Source organism: Petromyzon marinus, chromosome 45 (genome assembly GCF_048934315.1).
Source record: "Petromyzon marinus isolate PM22_M1 ecotype Great Lakes invasive population chromosome 45, UKy_Petmar_22M1.pri1.0, whole genome shotgun sequence".
NCBI lineage: Eukaryota > Metazoa > Chordata > Hyperoartia > Petromyzontiformes > Petromyzontidae > Petromyzon > Petromyzon marinus.
In genome coordinates, this window is record NC_133711.1 from 8,808,110 (window position 1) to 8,826,369 (window position 18,260).

The following is an 18,260-nucleotide window of genomic DNA, read 5'->3' on the forward strand; positions in this document are numbered from 1 at the left end:
AACTAATTAGCTGGTTACAACACATTTATATTTACGCGATCTACTCCATTAAAAAAAACCTTTATTATGAAATTTTGCCCCATTTTAGCGAGCACAGACTTTCACAGTTTGTGATGCAGTACAGCAACACCCAGATGTATGTCTTCCCCCTCTTTTTGTACGTTGTTTCGCAAACCTGTCGTCACTTGCTTTGCCGCACTCAGGGGTGGTGGGTGGATGATAACGCAGTGCGCTAACCACTAACGCCACCACTCCCAAATAGGGACAGTGTTGCATGGGTGCTAAACTACTGCACATCCAATGTAACCCAAAGGTTACATTGAATGAGTCACTGTAGCGCGTGCCGCTGGGATATTGGTAGACAATGGAATTATGGGTAGCAGTCCGTTCTAACACTTGGACCTGTGGGCAAGGCGTGGAGCCTTCTGGGGGATCCAGAAGGGGGCGTGGCCGAGGGCGGAGCCTGGCCACGCTGGGCTGGATAAAAGGCGAGCTCCGACTCACAGTCGGGGCTGCTGCAGTCTGGAATGGAACTCGTCGTGCCGTCGTCATCGTGACCTTGGCCCTCTTCAAGCTGTGGGTCTGGCAGCATGTTGGCTGTCCCGACTCGGTGTGCGGTTATCCCCTAAGGCTGTGAAGGCCGGAATAAAAGAAAGAGAGAGAGTACCTCCTTCTAGTGTCTGTGAATTAGTACACTACACATATAATGATAATAACATAAAAGGCTGAGTCCTCCGGAGACACTTAAAAAACAAAGAGCGGTGCAATCTTTCCTAAGAACGGCTCTCCCAGGATCCCCACAGAAATAGATCTGCCTTGGTGAGCGCTGCGAATCGATCGGGCATTTCGTCTCACCGGTCATTCGAAGGCCCTGCTTCTTGCGTGATAAAGCATCCCATGGATAAGGATGCACGATATTCAAACACATGGAGCGCCTCAACCCCCCCCCACACACCTTGTGCCAATCCACTGCTGGATAGGGGAAATTCCGGGCCGTGCGAGTCGTGGGGGTTGTTTGACCATTTCAGTTTCAGTTTATTTATTTGGTATAGCCCTGTGAGCCATTCGGCTCTTGAATCGGGTGCAACCACAACACACAAAAAAACAAAAACACGAACAAGAAAACATCTTAAAGTGACTATGTGTGACTGTGCAAACAGAAAATCCATGAAAAAACCAGCAAAAATATTCCTGAAATAGCACCGTACAGCAACGCTGCGTGCAAAAAAATCCCAGTGGGATGCAAGTCAAACAACAACAACCACAAGAAAACTTAGATTAAGGCCATCAGTCTAACTCCGTACTGTAACAAAATAAACATGTCCATACCAAAAAACTTTTCGAATTCACCAAAAAATAAATAAATACTTCACCACGCCGGACAGCAGTACGGGGTTGGTGACGGTGGCATTGCGCACAGATGTCCGAGCATGACATGTACAGTAGAATGATGGATTTTGCTACACTGCTCTTTACTGCTCACAACATAGCCCCACGGCAACCTACAGAGTGGTAAATATATCTTAACCCTCAATTAATTGACACTTAGCAATTTTTTTTTATCCCTTTGCATATTCATTTCTGTTCGAAATGAAACCTTGATTTAAAGAATATTACGTTTTGGAGGACTAAATGGAGGAGGGGGGGGGGTCACAAGACATCTGGACAACCCTGTACAACAACCTGTTATGCAAGGTGGTCACCCATCCAATTCTATCCAGGCTCACGTCTGCTTAAGCTTTCAAGATCTGATGAAATCGGGCCCATTCCATGTGGTTTAGTCATAGGCTGCTACCGCTGTGCAAAACTTGTTTAATCCAAGGTACCAAACAGCAATGCATCCTCATATCTGGCAATTTGATTCCTTTCAAGTTTTATTTTAGGAATCATTTCACCCCAGTTTTCCGTCAGTGGTAATGCCGGTCAGTTTACGTTGAACACGTTTGGACAATACTACTACATACGCAGTACATCACAACCTCATGCAATAATCATGAATGTAAACAGCATACTGCTAAACATTATATGTAACAGCTTACATAAACGCATGTCAAGGGTTAGGTGTGTGCATGACAATTACTTATGTTGTGGGTTACCCGACTGCTTAAAGGGCAAGTTTATCGGCTTTCCAATTAAGTATCAAGCATCTAATCCATGCCGATGTCAGGCAGATGCTTTGAGTAAAAGGTCAGATACCCAAGCACGCAAAGCCATAGGTTATAAAAAGCACCATCCCCCATGTCATTGAGTAATTTCGCTCAATTGTGCTCTCAGCATCATGCCGTAAGACAACGAATCCATTCAGATCTCTCGCAGAAAAGTGAAACTCCCCCTCCCGTGTTAGTGGACAGCGCACAGAAGCAGATATCACGGAAATGATGGAAATCCTGCAATAACTTGTGATCCACATACCAGGGAGTGGCACTGTCCACCGACCCCGCTACAGAGTGTTGTCCATCACATGACATTCAAACCAATATTTTTTTGTTCATTCTCAGGAGATTAAATATGGACAAATGAAGTACACAATTTATGTTCATGTCGGTTTGATTTTGAATAGTGATGGTGACCACGGCTGCGTACACCATCAACTCATTGCACTGGAGACGCTACCGTTGTCGTTTGATCTCAAGGTTATTAATCTGAAACATCTCCTACCTTTTTGAAATATAATGCCTCTTTCATCATCTTCATGTGCAATAAGCTCTGTTGATTTCAATGTTTAATCCATGAGCTATATATATGACGTGGAAATCCCGAAAAAAATAATTTGCTCGCAGCGAGATAATTGCAAGCCTTCTTTCGCAGCGATGCACTCCGCGGTTGTCTGGTTAAATGTGAAATTGTAGACGTTGCTCTGTATCTACATCAACCATACGAAAGAAAACGATTGCAAGTGAGCTATAATGAAAGATTGAGATTTTTTTTAGCACCATTATTTTATCAAAACACACATGAAGACAACTGTAGTCCCCAGTTCGACTCTGTTTGGCACGACTGTGTGAAGTGCAAAACTATCTTGCCACTGACCTTGTGCAAGCACATTTGCAATTTGTTTCTGATGTGTTTTGGGATATTCGCCGCTTGTTGCTCAGCACGATGTTTGACTTTTCTTTTCACTCGACGTTCCGAGACCTTCAAGCACTGAGTTCAATTTCTTAAGAAGCTTCCAGCATGTGGAGCAAATGTCCAAATGTCAACGCCGTGGAACACGCAGTAACGACCCGAAAGCGCATCAGACAGCTGTGCAAATACACGCACATACGAAAACCTACCGCAAGCAGGCTACATATGTGTAATGTCTGGTCACTTGGGCCTAGGAGCCACGCAGCGAGTGTGGTTTGTATTCAGAAGCTTTTGTTAACGCTGTAAACCCATGAAATCACTGCCGAATTTTTTACAATGCCTTCTGGTCTAATGACGGGGAGTGCAGGAAATCAGGCACGGCGTTCATTTGACTTGAGAGCAATGTGACAGGAGCAAAGTGCAATCGGCTCCTTGCAGCAGCATTAGCAGCATCAGTCACTTAAATAACAACACGACAATACTGTGCTCTCTACAGCCATCCCCGCCTCAGAGCGTCGATACTCTTTCAGAAGGGTCATCGTGTTGTTCGGGCAATGCTTTTTTTTAGAAATGTGTTGCTTCTTTTGCATATGGGAGGAAACCAGAATGCCCGCATGTCATCCGCAAAATGCGAGGGAAGACTTTGCAAGTCTGCACAGACGAATCACAATGCCACTTTCTGTACTGGTCACATTACATGTCCATTGGGTATTGAGAATCTCATAGTTTTGGGAATCTCATCGGCGTGATCCACCACCAACCCCACCTTTTTAAAGTGGCGACAGATACATGCGTGCGCACACAACACGTACACACAACACGTACACACAACACGTACACACAACACGTTCACGCAACACGTACACACAACACGTACACACAACAGGTACACGCAACACGTACACACAACACGTCCACACAAAAAAAAGAGAAACCACCGAAAATTGCCACACTTGACAACTGCTATCAGAGTCTGAGCAGACTACCGGCCATCCGAACCGAGCAACCAGATTCCAGCCCAACGCTACCCTGCCACGAGGCGCACACTCAGTTGGGGTGCGTCCTACGAGTGAGTGGGTTCCCGGTGATTGTCGATAACTTGCTGACCCCACGTATACCGCACATCTCACCGGATTCATCCCCCACCCACCCAGCCACACAAGGAATAGAGGCGTTCTACTGCAATATAATGACGGCACATTCAATCCACACAACACCACTGGATACCCACCCGGTTACCGAGTCGACAGTTCGTGCGCTACCTGTGTAGCCAAAGGTTCCCTCTTCAGTATAATCAGCATTTTTCGTCGCATTGTTTGAAATAACTCGCGACACCGTGACTTTTGACGGAAAAAATAAAATATGTGCGTTTCTCAGCCATATCTAAAATATGTTCGGGTGTCCAGACACTCATGATACCCAGATGGTACCCTGCCCCCCCTCGCACCACGTTATCAATTTCGCCTCGTCCCGTTTTCACTTTTCGCTGGACTTTTATTTTTAAGGGACGCTGCCGTGGAACGACTGCCAGTAACCCGGGACTTGCAATTCCGAGGTCACCGTTTCGATCTCCTTGTGCGGCAGTTGAAACAATGTGCAGTGTAACAAATGTGGCGTAACGACGCTTACACCACAGATATACAATCGGTAGGTCGCGCGTGGTGGAGTAAAGTGTGGATGCTCCCACATCTTCCAAGACGTCTGTCCAACGTGGAAGGGGGGAAGGCATAAGATACCCACTAGACGGAGGTCTAGGACTCCCGACAGGAGAAGCCCTTTCGCCACAAGTGGAGCGATCAAGCAATTGCAGGGGCTGAACCTTCACACGTGTTTTTTCCTTTCTTTTACATCTTCCACCACTCCGCCCAGTTTTGTTGTTGCAAACCAACTGAGCACACGTTACCTGCCCGGAGTCTAACCTGACCCCTATTCCTCTTCTAGCGAGCTCAGCTTACCCACTAGGCTCGGCTGGCCGGCTTGCCATGCTTGGCTGGCCACAGCCCCAGAGGGGCTGCGCTCTGCGACCCCCTGCGAGTGGGTGGGGTGGGGGTGGTGTGTCAGGCCGGACGCACGAGGACTCGCTCCTCCGGGACGACGGCCTCCAGGCGTCGCATCACCACGCGCCGCGCCACGACGCCCCTCAAGGCGCGCCGGAACGCGAGGCCGTGCACCAGCGGGGTGACGCACGCCGGGTACCCGAGGCCGAAGAGACAGAGCGCCACGCCGAGCCGCCCCGTCGCTCCGCCGGCCAGGTAGTGCAAGGTCAACACGGCGGCGGCGGGCGCCACGCACAGCACCACGTGCGCTACGTGAGTGACCAAGGCGACCACCGCGCGCCAACGCGTGCGCCCGCGCGAAGACGGCTGCCGCTGCTGCTGCGGCTGCTGCTGCGGCTGGGCTCTGGTGATCGCCCACGCCGCGGCGGAGTCCACCGCCTCTACGTGGAGCGGCTCCGGGGCTGTCCTGGGTCTCGCTCCGCCGATTCGAGGCAGGAGGCAGAGGTTGGGCGCGCCGAACAGGAGCGAGAGGGCGCACACGCACGCGGTGAGCGCGCCCGTGGTGCCCCCGCTGCGCGCCGCCGACTCGCGCATGGCCGGGCGCAGCAGAGCCGACGCGCACAGCAGCTGCGAGCCGAGTGCCAGCTCCGCCTCGGTGCTCATCAGCACGTCAAGCGCGAAGGGCAGCGACGCGCCCAGAGCCAGCAGCGCGAGCGCCGCCGACAGCGAGGCGACGGCCGAGTTGGACACGCGGTGAGCGAAGAGCCAGGGGCGCAGCACGGCCAGCATGGTGAGCGCGGACTTGAGCAGCAGGAGGCAGAGACGCGCGAGGTAGGTGAAGGACAACAGCAGCACCTGCAGCGCGCACGCTGTCCGGCCCAGCACCTGCGTCTCCGTCAGGAGGTTGGCGAGCAGCACCGGGGCGGAGGCGAGCGTGGAGGTGATGTCGCAGAGCGCCAGGAGCACCGCGAGCACCTTGCTCTCCTTGTGCGAGCTCGAGACGCGCAGGGCCGCGTACAGGTGAGCGGCGTTGAGGAGGAGAGCGGTCACGCCGGCGGTGGCGACCATGGACACGAGCAGGCGCTTGTGCTGCAGGGCGCACTGGAGCGACGGGGCGTCGTCTTCCTCGAGCCCAACGCCGCATAGCCGACTGGCATTGGCCGTGCACATGGTTTCGTTTGTTGAGGAAGGCACCTGCAGTCGGGGATATATTGCTGGTGTGGTGGTGGGGTGGGGGGGGAGGGCTCCTTTTTCTTCCGGAGGGAGTGAGCCGATCTTGCGGGCAGGCAGTGAGTTCTGTGGTGCCCGGTGCATTCATTACTTGGGATCAGGCACGGGTGTGCGACATCAGGCATGAAGGGTTTGCGTTGAAAAGCGATGGCCTATCTCCGATGAGCTCGGTTGTCTCCGTACGGTGCAAAAGAAGTTCAGCATGCATACATCGAATTCTACGGTCGCTGGTTTGATAACAGCGGATCAGGCAGCTGGTTGTTCTTCAAGCCTAAACTGATGTGACAGGCACCGAGATGATTTATTACGCAAACATGCGTTTTACCGAATCATCTTCATTACCGTCGTAATCATCGTCACCACTGGCAATGTTTTACGCACCGGACCAATGGGATCGGCTAGCTCCGTGCAAGCTAATGTTTTAACATCCTCATTATCGTTGTCGTCATTGTCATCACTCGCTTATTGCACCGCGATTCATTTCTGGATGAAAATTCCCTCCACGTTGGTGCTTCTGTCGACGATGTTTTGCGGCTGTAATTTTACAACTGTGAAAGACGATCAACATAAAATTAGACATCGACACAAAGAAACGCGTAAAAATGTACAACGCACGAATTGCAGTCAATTTGTTTACTGTATTTAGCTATACGGGTACTGACACGATTTCCGCGGGCATGTGCGGCGATATCTTACCAGATCAAACTCGTTATCGTCGCCTTATAATTATTTTTGGGCAAAAAATAGCCGTGTCCTTAGCAACATCAGAAACCCCACTGACATACAAAAAACACGACTTTTGTTGTTTTTAAAGGATACTTATCAGCAGTGCCCCTATCATCCCATTCACTCACCGGGCTGGAGCGCAGCGTGGTACAAGAGTGGAAACTCCACGTGCTACTAAACGGTGACTAAAGGGGAGTATTTTGGAGGGAGACCTAGGATTGAGGGTGTACGAGGATGAGGGATGGGACGCGAGGTACTGGCACGCATTGCGCGTCCCTTTTTATCGAATGCATCCCCGTGTGCTCGTCAGAGATTGGAATCGCGAGATCTGCACAGGGAGGATGAGGAGGAGGAGCGCATGAGAGGGCTGAACTCCCCGGTCAAATGACATTCACCTGGCAACCACGTGTAAGGCGTGCATCTTCATTCATGTCGCACAGATAGCAATATGCATGTGTGCGCGTGCTGTGCGTTGGTGCATGCACACGGGCGAAAACTGAGAGGTTACCGGTGCAGCCCTGCGAATGCAATCCCCTCGCCCACGTCACCACCGCTGTTGAAAGGGCCTCCACTAGAGAGTGAGAGCTCTACAGTGCGCTCTCTCCCTCTCTCTCTCTCTCTCAGCCTACTCTTCCACGTTCACCAGACGTGAGCGGTTTGGCGACCTGGGAAATACATCCGTGGCACCAAACACACAACAATCCATTATACCTCTCCTTATGGCGGTGCCTACTAGGCATGTGTCACCTCCTGGTATACCAGCGACCCAGACAATATTCAGTGATAAATTACGCCCAGAGTACACGTGCAGCCTATTTTGTCAATCCTCTGCTGGATGAGGGCCTCTCCCACACCTTGTGGATTGTGGGTGTTATTTGACCATACTTCACCACTCTGGTCCTTGTGGGTTGGTGAAGCCGGGGTGTATACAAGTACAATATATAACAATGGATGTTGGTGCACTGCCCTCTGATTTTGCACCGAAGTAGATATCAACCTGCTGTGCATGGTAGTCACCCATCCAAGCACTATCCAGGATTAAGCCTGCTTAGCCTCTGAGATCTGATGAAATCGTGTGCATTCCAAATCATTGGTCGTAGGCAATATATATAGAGGCATTGAAATTCACAATGCAAGCAAAGTGAGGGGTGTCTTGAAATATATGATAATCCACGTGTGGCTTCATCGACTCATTTGTAAATCCACTTTGGATAATACTGTATGTATACATTGTTTTATTGTATATGCGGTTTGTATCATTTCCTCACCGTTGGCTACGTAATTATTGCAACAATTATCTAAAGGCGCTGCGACTCTCATACAAACGGTACACATTTCACGTGTTAAAGAATAAGCCGGTGCGCCACAAATTGCTTGCATGCGCATTCAGTCACGCGTGTACTCTCGTGTTGTGAGTTTTTTTTATTTCACAGCATGGATGCACCGCAATATATGTCATTTGTGTGAATTGTGGAGCTGAGAGGTTTAACGATTGTTTTTTTTTCTGTTTGAATGTTTTGTAAACATTTTTGTTCATCGTATGCTGAAATATTTTGCCGCTTTTACTGTACATGTTTTTTGGCTTGCATCCCAGGTCCCTCTTCCAATAGACCTTTGTCTGAATAGGGCTCTTAAGATGATTTGAATAAGGACCTTAATTTTACACTCACGTGCAGAACTATAGATGCAAGACGTAACCAACAATGTAATTTTGATTTAAAGCTTTCGTGACTGCAGGGATTCATATTCTTGGTTCTTTCGGTAAAGTCACGTAGAAGGGAAACAATAAAATAATAAAAATATAAAACAATAAAATTCTCACGACGTTTCGACTGCAACACAAGCAATCATCATCAGGTGTGAAAACCACAGCAAGAAAATTTGAAAAAAGGGGCGGTTTTTTGTAACGTTAGCACCACGGAGAGCGATTTGACAGTTTGTTCAGATGGACGAGTCCATCTATGTTCGGAAAAGAGGAGGGGGGAGACGAAAAAAATGGATGCGGTCTGAAAGCCACCGTAAGCGTGAACAATCAATTAAGACCCGAAATGGTTTATCGAATCCTTCCAATGATTGCTAAGCCAGAATCCATCTTCTCGGTTGAAATTGTCTCTGTGTTTGTATATGTGGATAGCCTCATGAACGAATCTTTCATGGTAGCCAGATGGCTTGCAAAGATCCACTGTCTTGGAGAAGTCAATGTCATGTGAACCTACTGAATTATAACAGTGATCTGCCACGGCCGAGGTGTTGGCCCTACCGTGTTTCAGGTCTGCTTTGTGTTCACGAATGCGGTCCGAGACATGTCGTTTGGTTTCTCCAATGTAACTACTACCACAGAGGCAACTTAGTTTGTAGACGCCAGGGTACTGTATGTCCGGAATCACATATTTTACAGACGGAACCAGATGACGGATTTTATGTAATGTGTTGAAACGGACCTGGATCTTGTGTTTATTCAAGATTTTGCAGATGTTTTTTGTGATCCCCGCAATGTAGGGTAAAGTGATGGTTTTGAAAGGCTCCTCAAGAGGGTCCTTCTTCATGGTTGGAGTGATAGCTTTGCGGATTGTGTAGTCGGAGTAACCATTAGCCTTAAGAGCTTGGTGTACGTGCTTGAGTTCACTGGCTATGTGTTCCTGGTCGGATATGCAAGCTATTATGTTTTTAATATTCATTTATTGAAATAATTGTAAAATAAATTACGTGTGTCAATGCTTTCTTTAAATCCGTTTATAAATGATTGAAAACAATCTTCTATTTGGAATGAAATGTATTTATCCGAACGAATAAAGCATTAAGACATTCACAATTTACAATACTTAATCACATTTTCTTCTGATGTACTCTTATAAGCCAGAATATATACACTTTGGTGTTGCTTAATCCTTAAAAAGTACGCTTATTCACATTATTTTTTTAATCATCGTTAAAGCGTTGCGTCCATGTGTGCTTTATAATTGGAGAGGATAAATTTGTCTTTTTTGCACAATACAAATAATCTCCATGTCTCATTGATGTATTTTAAACTGTTCAAATCGATGTAATTACGCGTGCCCTTCGCCGTTGTTAATGGAAAGTCTCTTGAGCTGACGACCAAACCAAAAAAAATCCCATCTGTATTGTGCAATGTGGATGTCGGATTCGTGGGTCACACCAATAGGTGGAGTCATCGCGTGCAGCGACGCCCTTTTGCAGAGGCAGACAAGTACCAGCGTTGAAGCACGACAACACGTCGATTAGTGGACCTGTTGTGTACGTTATCTTGACGAAAGGCTGGCTTTTTTGATCGGCAGTGTTACATTGCGTTACAATATTCGACGAAAAAAAACGGGCTCATTTCAGGCAAAACTGAGCAATATTTTTTTGGTCACAATTTTTTTTTACCGAGAATGCTTTCTTTACCCACCGTTAACATGAGCTCTCGCGTAGCTTGTAAACAGGCAATGACGTTATAATGTAACTATTGTACTGTAATTGACTTATAGAGAGAGGGTAGTGTTGTGCACGTGTACATGTTTAAACTATTTTTTTTTTATATTACCAGGTAAAGCCCACTGAGCTATATATAGCTCTTTTCAGAAGCGACCTGGCCACAAATGATAGGTCAACGAAGTGGCTTATCCATGTGGAGATTTATCGTATCCAAATACTCTAAACGCGTCAATGTTGATTCTAAATGTGGAGGGGGAAAAATAGGAGGACCCGAAGAAAAATCCACGTGGCCACGGGGGAATAGAGACACCACAAACTCTAAATATACAGCAGGCGTCAGGGTCGGGATGGGGTTCGAACCCACGGCCCCCCTGTGTACCAGCCGAGGGAGTTAACCTCTCCGCCGCTGTCTGGCCCCTTAAAGTCAGGGACGATGGTAGATGAACTAGACTGGTGACAGAATGGCAGCCAAATGGGTGAAAAAAGAAAATACGCCCGAGAGGAGTGGCCACCACGGGGATTGAAGGGATAACATAGAGCCATAGACATCGCAGGACCGTGTGGTAAGCCATACAAAATAAAATCAGCGTTGACCCAAAGAAAGCAACGCTGGGGTCATTTACATCTTAGTGCTGTAACTCACGTGCAGGAGCAAGTGTTATGGGAGTGTGTATTTTAGTCTGCGTGTATTTATGTATGTTGGACTTCTTTCGCACCGTACATGGCTATCCGTTATAATGGCAGGTGCGGGGGGGGGGGGGACACAACAAACAATAGGCCTCTGTGTGAGTCTCTGGGTCTCTATGTGAGTTTGTGGGTCTCTATGTGAGTTTGTGGGTCTCTATGTGAGTCTACAGGTTTCTGTGTGAATCTATGAGTCTCTTATGTGAGTCTATGAGTCTCTGTGTGAGTATACGGGTCTCTGTGTGAGTTTATGGATCTCTGTGTGAGTCTGTGGGTCTCTGTGTGAGTTTATGGGTCTCTGTGTGAGTCTATGAGTCTCTGTGTGAGTTTATGGGTCTCTGTGTGAGTCTGTGGTTTTCTGTGTGAGTCTACGGGTCTATGTGTGAGTCTGTGGTTCTCTGTATTAGTCTACGAGTCTCTGTGTGAGTATTCGGGTCTCTGTGTGAGTCTACGGGTCTCTGTGTGAGTCTACGGGTCTCTGTGTGGGTCTACGGGTCTCTGTGTGAGTATACAGGTCTCCGTATGAGTCTACGGGTCTCTGTGTGGGTCTACGGGTTTCTGTGTGGGTCTACGGGTCTCTGTGTGGGTCTACGGGTGTCTGTGTGGGTCTACGGGTCTCTATGTGAGTCTACGGGTCTCTGTGTGAGTCTACGGGTCTCTGTGTGGGTCTACGGTTCTGTGTAGGTCTACAGGTCTCTGTGTGAGTCTACGGGTATCTGTGTGGGTCTATGGGTCTCTGTGTGAGTCTACGGGTCTCTGTGTGAGTCTACGGGTCTTTGTGTGAGTCTACGGGTCTCTGTGTGAGTCTGCGAGTCTCTGTGTGGGTCTACGGGTCTCTGTGTGAGTCTAGGGGTCTCTGTGTGGGTCTACGGGTCTCTGTGTGAATCTGCGGGTCTCTATGTGGGTCTACGGGTCTCTGTGTGAGTCTACGGGTCTCTGTGTGAGTCTACGGGTCTCTGTGTGGGTCTACGGGTGTCTGTGTGAGTCTACGGGTCTCTGTGTGGGTCTACGGGTCTCTGTGTGGGTCTACGGGTCTCCGTGTGACTCTCCGGGTCTCCGTGTGGGTCTACGGGTCTGTGTCAGTCTACTCGTCTTTGTGTGAGTCTACGAGTCTCTCTGTGAGTCTACGGGTCTCTGTGTCAGTCTATGGGTCTCTGTGTGGGTCTACGGGTCTTTGTGTGAGTCTCCGGGTCTCTGTATGAGTCTATGGGTCTCTGTGTGGGACTACGGGTCTCTGTATGGGTCTACGGGTCTCTGTGTGGGTCTACGGGTCTCTGTATGAGTCTATGGGTCTCTGTGTGAGTCTACGGGTCTCTGTGTGAGTCTACAGGTCTCTGTGTGAGTCTACAGGTCTCTGTGTGGGTCTACTAGTCTCTGTGTTGGTCTACGGGTCTCTGTGTGAGTCTACGGGTCTATGTGTGAGTCTACAGTTCTCTGTGTGGGTCTACGGGTCTCTGTGTGAGTCTACGGGTCTCTGTGTGTGTCTACGGGTCTCTGTGTGAGAATTCGGGTCTCTGTGTGAGTCTGCGGGTCTCTGTGTGAGTATACGGGTCTGTGTATGAGTCTACGGGTCTCTGTGTGGGTCTACGGGTCTCTGTGTGGGTCTACGGGTCTATGTGTGAGTCTACGGGTCTCTGTGTGGGTCTACGGGTGTCTGTGTGGGTCTACGGGTGTCTGTGTCAGTCTATGGGTCTCTGTGTGGGTCTACGGGTCTTTGTGTGAGTCTCCGGGTCTCTGTATGAGTCTATGGGTCTCTGTGTGGGACTACGGGTCTCTGTATGGGTCTACGGGTCTCTGTGTGGGTCTACGGGTCTCTGTATGAGTCTATGGGTCTCTGTGTGAGTCTACGGGTCTCTGTGTGAGTCTACAGGTCTCTGTGTGAGTCTACAGGTCTCTGTGTGGGTCTACTAGTCTCTGTGTTGGTCTACGGGTCTCTGTGTGAGTCTACGGGTCTATGTGTGAGTCTACAGTTCTCTGTGTGGGTCTACGGGTCTCTGTGTGAGTCTACGGGTCTCTGTGTGTGTCTACGGGTCTCTGTGTGAGAATTCGGGTCTCTGTGTGAGTCTGCGGGTCTCTGTGTGAGTATACGGGTCTGTGTATGAGTCTACGGGTCTCTGTGTGGGTCTACGGGTCTCTGTGTGGGTCTACGGGTCTATGTGTGAGTCTACGGGTCTCTGTGTGGGTCTACGGGTGTCTGTGTGGGTCTACGGGTCTCTATGTGAGTCTACGGGTCTCTGTGTGAGTCTACGGGTCTCTGTGTGGGTCTACGGTTCTGTGTAGGTCTACAGGTCTCTGTGTGAGTCTACGGGTATCTGTGTGGGTCTATGGGTCTCTGTGTGAGTCTACGGGTCTCTGTGTGAGTCTACGGGTCTTTGTGTGAGTCTACGGGTCTCTGTGTGAGTCTGCGAGTCTCTGTGTGGGTCTACGGGTCTCTGTGTGAGTCTAGGGGTCTCTGTGTGGGTCTACGGGTCTCTGTGTGAATCTGCGGGTCTCTATGTGGGTCTACGGGTCTCTGTGTGAGTCTACGGGTCTCTGTGTGAGTCTACGGGTCTCTGTGTGGGTCTACGGGTGTCTGTGTGAGTCTACGGGTCTCTGTGTGGGTCTACGGGTCTCTGTGTGGGTCTACGGGTCTCCGTGTGACTCTCCGGGTCTCCGTGTGGGTCTACGGGTCTGTGTCAGTCTACTCGTCTTTGTGTGAGTCTACGAGTCTCTCTGTGAGTCTACGGGTCTCTGTGTCAGTCTATGGGTCTCTGTGTGGGTCTACGGGTCTTTGTGTGAGTCTCCGGGTCTCTGTATGAGTCTATGGGTCTCTGTGTGGGACTACGGGTCTCTGTATGGGTCTACGGGTCTCTGTGTGGGTCTACGGGTCTCTGTATGAGTCTATGGGTCTCTGTGTGAGTCTACGGGTCTCTGTGTGAGTCTACAGGTCTCTGTGTGAGTCTACAGGTCTCTGTGTGGGTCTACTAGTCTCTGTGTTGGTCTACGGGTCTCTGTGTGAGTCTACGGGTCTATGTGTGAGTCTACAGTTCTCTGTGTGGGTCTACGGGTCTCTGTGTGAGTCTACGGGTCTCTGTGTGTGTCTACGGGTCTCTGTGTGAGAATTCGGGTCTCTGTGTGAGTCTGCGGGTCTCTGTGTGAGTATACGGGTCTGTGTATGAGTCTACGGGTCTCTGTGTGGGTCTACGGGTCTCTGTGTGGGTCTACGGGTCTATGTGTGAGTCTACAGGTCTCTGTATGAGTCTACGGGTTTCTGCGTGGGTCTACGGGTCTCTGTGTGGGTCTACGGGTGTCTGTGTGAGTCTACGGGTCTCTATGTGAGTCTACGGGTCTCTGTGTGAGTCTACGGGTCTCTGTGTGGGTCTACGGGTCTGTGTAGGTCTACAGGACTCTGTGTGAGTCTACGGGTATCTGTGTGGGTCTATGGGTCTCTGTGTGAGTCTACAGGTCTCTGTGTGAGTCTACGGGTCTTTGTGTGAGTCTGCGAGTCTCTGTGTGGGTCTACGGGTCTCTGTGTGAGTCTACGGGTCTCTGTGTGGGTCTACGGGTCTCTGTGTGGGTCTACGGGTCTCTGTGTGAGTCCACGCGTCTCTGTGTGGGTCTACGGGTCTCTGTGTGAGTCTACGGGTCTCTGTGTCAGTCTACGGGTCTCTGTGTGGGTCTACGGGTCTCTGTGTGAGTCTATGGGTCTCTGTGTGGGTCTACGGGTCTCTGTGTGGGTCTACGGGTCTCCGTGTGAGTCTACGGGTCTCCGTGTGGGTCTACGGGTCTCTATGTCAGTCTACTCGTCTTTGTGTGAGTCTATGAGTCTCTCTGTGAGTCTACGGGTCTCTGTGTCAGTCTATGGGTCTCTGTGTGGGTCTACGGGTCTTTGTGTGAGTCTACGGGTCTCTGTATGAGTCTATGGGTCTCTGTATGAGTCTATGGGTCTCTGTGTGGGACTACGGGTCTCTGTATGGGTCAACGGGTCTCTGTGTGGGTCTACGGGTCTCTGTGTGGGTCTACGGGTCTCTGTGTGAGTCTGTGGGTCTCTGTGTGAGTCTATGGGTCTCTGTGTGGGTCTACGGGTCTCTGTGTGAGTCTGTGGGTCTCTGTGTGAGTCTACGGGTCTCTGTGTGAGTCTACAGGTCTCTGTGTGAGTCTACACGTCTCTGTATGGGTCTACTGGTCTCTGTGTGGATCTACGGGTCTCTGTGTGAGTCTACGGGTCTATGTGTGAGTCTACAGTTCTCTGTGTGAGTCTGTGGGTCTCTGTGTGAGGCTATGGATCTCTGTGTGAGTCTGTGGGTCTCTGTGTGGGTCTACGGTTCTCCGTGTGAGTCTACGGGTCTCCGTGTCAGTCTACTGGTCTTTGTGTAGGTCTACGGGTCTCTGTGTGAGTCTACGGGTTTCTGTGTGAGTCTACGGTTCTCTGTGTGGGTCTACCGGTCTCTGTGTGGATCTACGGGTCTCTGTGTCAGTCTATGGGTCTCTGTGTGGGGTTATGGGTTTCTGTGTGGGTCTACGGGTCTCTATGTGGGTCTACGGGTCTTTGTGTGAGTCTACGGGACTCTGTATGAGTCTATGGGTCTCTGTGTGGGACTACGGGTCTCCATATGGGTCTACGGGTCTCTGTGTGGGTCTACGGGTCTCTGTGTGAGTCTACGGGTCTCTGTGTGGGTCAACGGGTCTCTGCGTGAGTCTATGGGTCTCTGTGTGAGTCTGTGGGTCTATGTGTGGGTCTACGGGTCTCTGTGTGAGTCTGTGGGTCTCTGTGTGAGTCTCCGGGTCTCTGTTTGAGTCTGTGGGTCTCTGTGTGAGTCTACGGGTCTCTGTGTGAGTCAACAGGTCTCTGTGTGAGTCTACGGGTCTCTGTGTGGGTCTACTGGTCTCTGTGTGGGTCTACGGGTCTCTGTGTGAGTCTGTCAGTCTGTGTGTTTGTGGGTCCCTGTGTGAGTCTGTGGGTCTCTGTGTGAGTCTATGTATTAGTTTTGACCTTCTTTCGCACCGTACGTAGCCACCCGTACTAATCGGAGGCGCGGGTGTATGTTGACTTCGAGCCGAGAGTGTTGTGATAATTGGGATAATTATACAATTAAAGTCATCTTATTTAGCTCTCGCTCTCTCTCAACCGTACGCTTATACTGCCCTCTGCCGTAAGAATCAACTATTTGAGCGAACAACACCGCAAAGGACACCGAGAACAGACAAATTATACTGGTTGGAACCTCCTGGTTACACCAGCCCACAGGGGATTATTGTGTCCGTCCGTCCGTCGTGTATCCAAAAATGGGAGGGGTGGGGCTGGGTGGAGAGGGGAGGGTGGGGAGGGGCTGGGTGGAGAGGGGAGGGTGGGGAGGGGCCGGGTGGGGAGGGAGGGGCTGGGTCGGGAGGGGCTTGGTGGGGAGGGTGGGGAGGGGAGCGTGGGGAGGGGCTGGGTGGGGGGTGGGAGGGGTGGGGCTAGGTGGGGGAGGGGCTGGGTGGGGAGGGGCTAGGTGGGGAGGGTGGGGAGGCGCTGGGTGGGGAGGGTGGGGCTGGTTGGGGGGAGGGTGGGGAGGGGCTGGTCACCCCGTGGTGCCCTTATAAAACTCAACGTTTAACCTACTCACGCCGGCTTGTGCCCGCCCTCACAGTCGGGCATATTTGCGGAATACACCACGTGGTGCCGCCGTTGACCCTGGCCATTGACCGAGCAACCCAACGTTGCTCGGTCAATGGCCATGAAGAGGCGCTCGAGACAGCGATCCTTCTACAGACATTTGAATTCGTTGGTTTCTTCACCAGCCCACACTGACCAGCGTGGTGAAGTATGGTCAAACAACCCCACCGCACGGGATAAAAAAAAACATTTTAAAGTTATATTCTTGGTTATGTCTGTAAAGTCACATAGAAGGGAAACAATAAAATAATACAAATATAAAACAACAATGATCGTTTTATATTTTTATTATTTTTTAAAAAAAATATAAAACAAAAATTATTGTTTTATATGTTTTATTATTTTATTGTTTCCCGTCTACGTGACTTTACCGAAAGAACCAACAATATAGTTCATAGTTCATTTATTTTGGTGTAGCCCTGTGAGCCATTCGGCTCTTGAATCGGGTGCAACCACAACAAACAAAAAAACATGAACAAGAAAACATCTTAAAGTGACTATGTGACTGTGCAAACAGAAAATACAGGAAAAAAAAATATCAAAATATTCCTGAAATAGCACCGTACACCAACGCTGTGTGCAAAAATCCCAGTGGGATGCAAGTCAAATAACAACACCAACAACAACCACAAGACAACTAAGATTAAGGCCGTCAGTCTAACTCCGTACTACAATAAACAAAAACATGGCCAAAACAAAAAAACCTTTTCGAAAATCACCAAAATAAAAGCCATAAATCCAATGTAACAGTGATCATAGGGACTGTGACCGATTTTTTTACAATAAACTACAATAAATAAATTATAACACCAAAATCTAGAGCCATATTTTAGGCCACTGAATAGCAGTGGCAGCTAGGGTTGTACAACTCCTCTAGAGCAGTTTTGAGCGAATATCTCATAGGTAGTGATTCAAGTTGCAGTTTATTGGCAATAGCATTCCAGACCCTGGGGGCATCAATAGCAAAGGCCCTTCCTCCAGTTTTTGTACGGCAATAGGGAATGTGAAGCTGGTAAATGAACGAAGACCTGAGGTCAAATTTGTTCTTTGAAATAGAGAGGAGATCCAGTAGGTAGTCTGTGGAATTTTTTTTAAGTACATCGTGAATGAATAAGATCTGGTGCACAAGCCGTCAAACATTAAGAGATGTTAAGTTTGACCCAATGTAGAGATCACAGTGATGAGTCCTATATGGGCAGTTCAATGTAAATCTTAAGGCCGAGTGATAGCATCTTCAGTACAGTACTTGGGGCTGATTTATACACGATGTCACAGTAGTCAAGTAGAGGCAGTATGGTAGCTTTTATCAATTCCAAACGGAACATAGGGGGGAAGCAGTGCTTGTGTCGATACAGAAAAACTATTTTTATTTTTGTCTTTTTACCAATACAATCAATGTGATCTTCAAAACTAAGTTTTGAATCCAGGATGACCCCAAGATACTTATAGATCTTGACTTGCTCTATTTGATAATTATTCAAGGAATG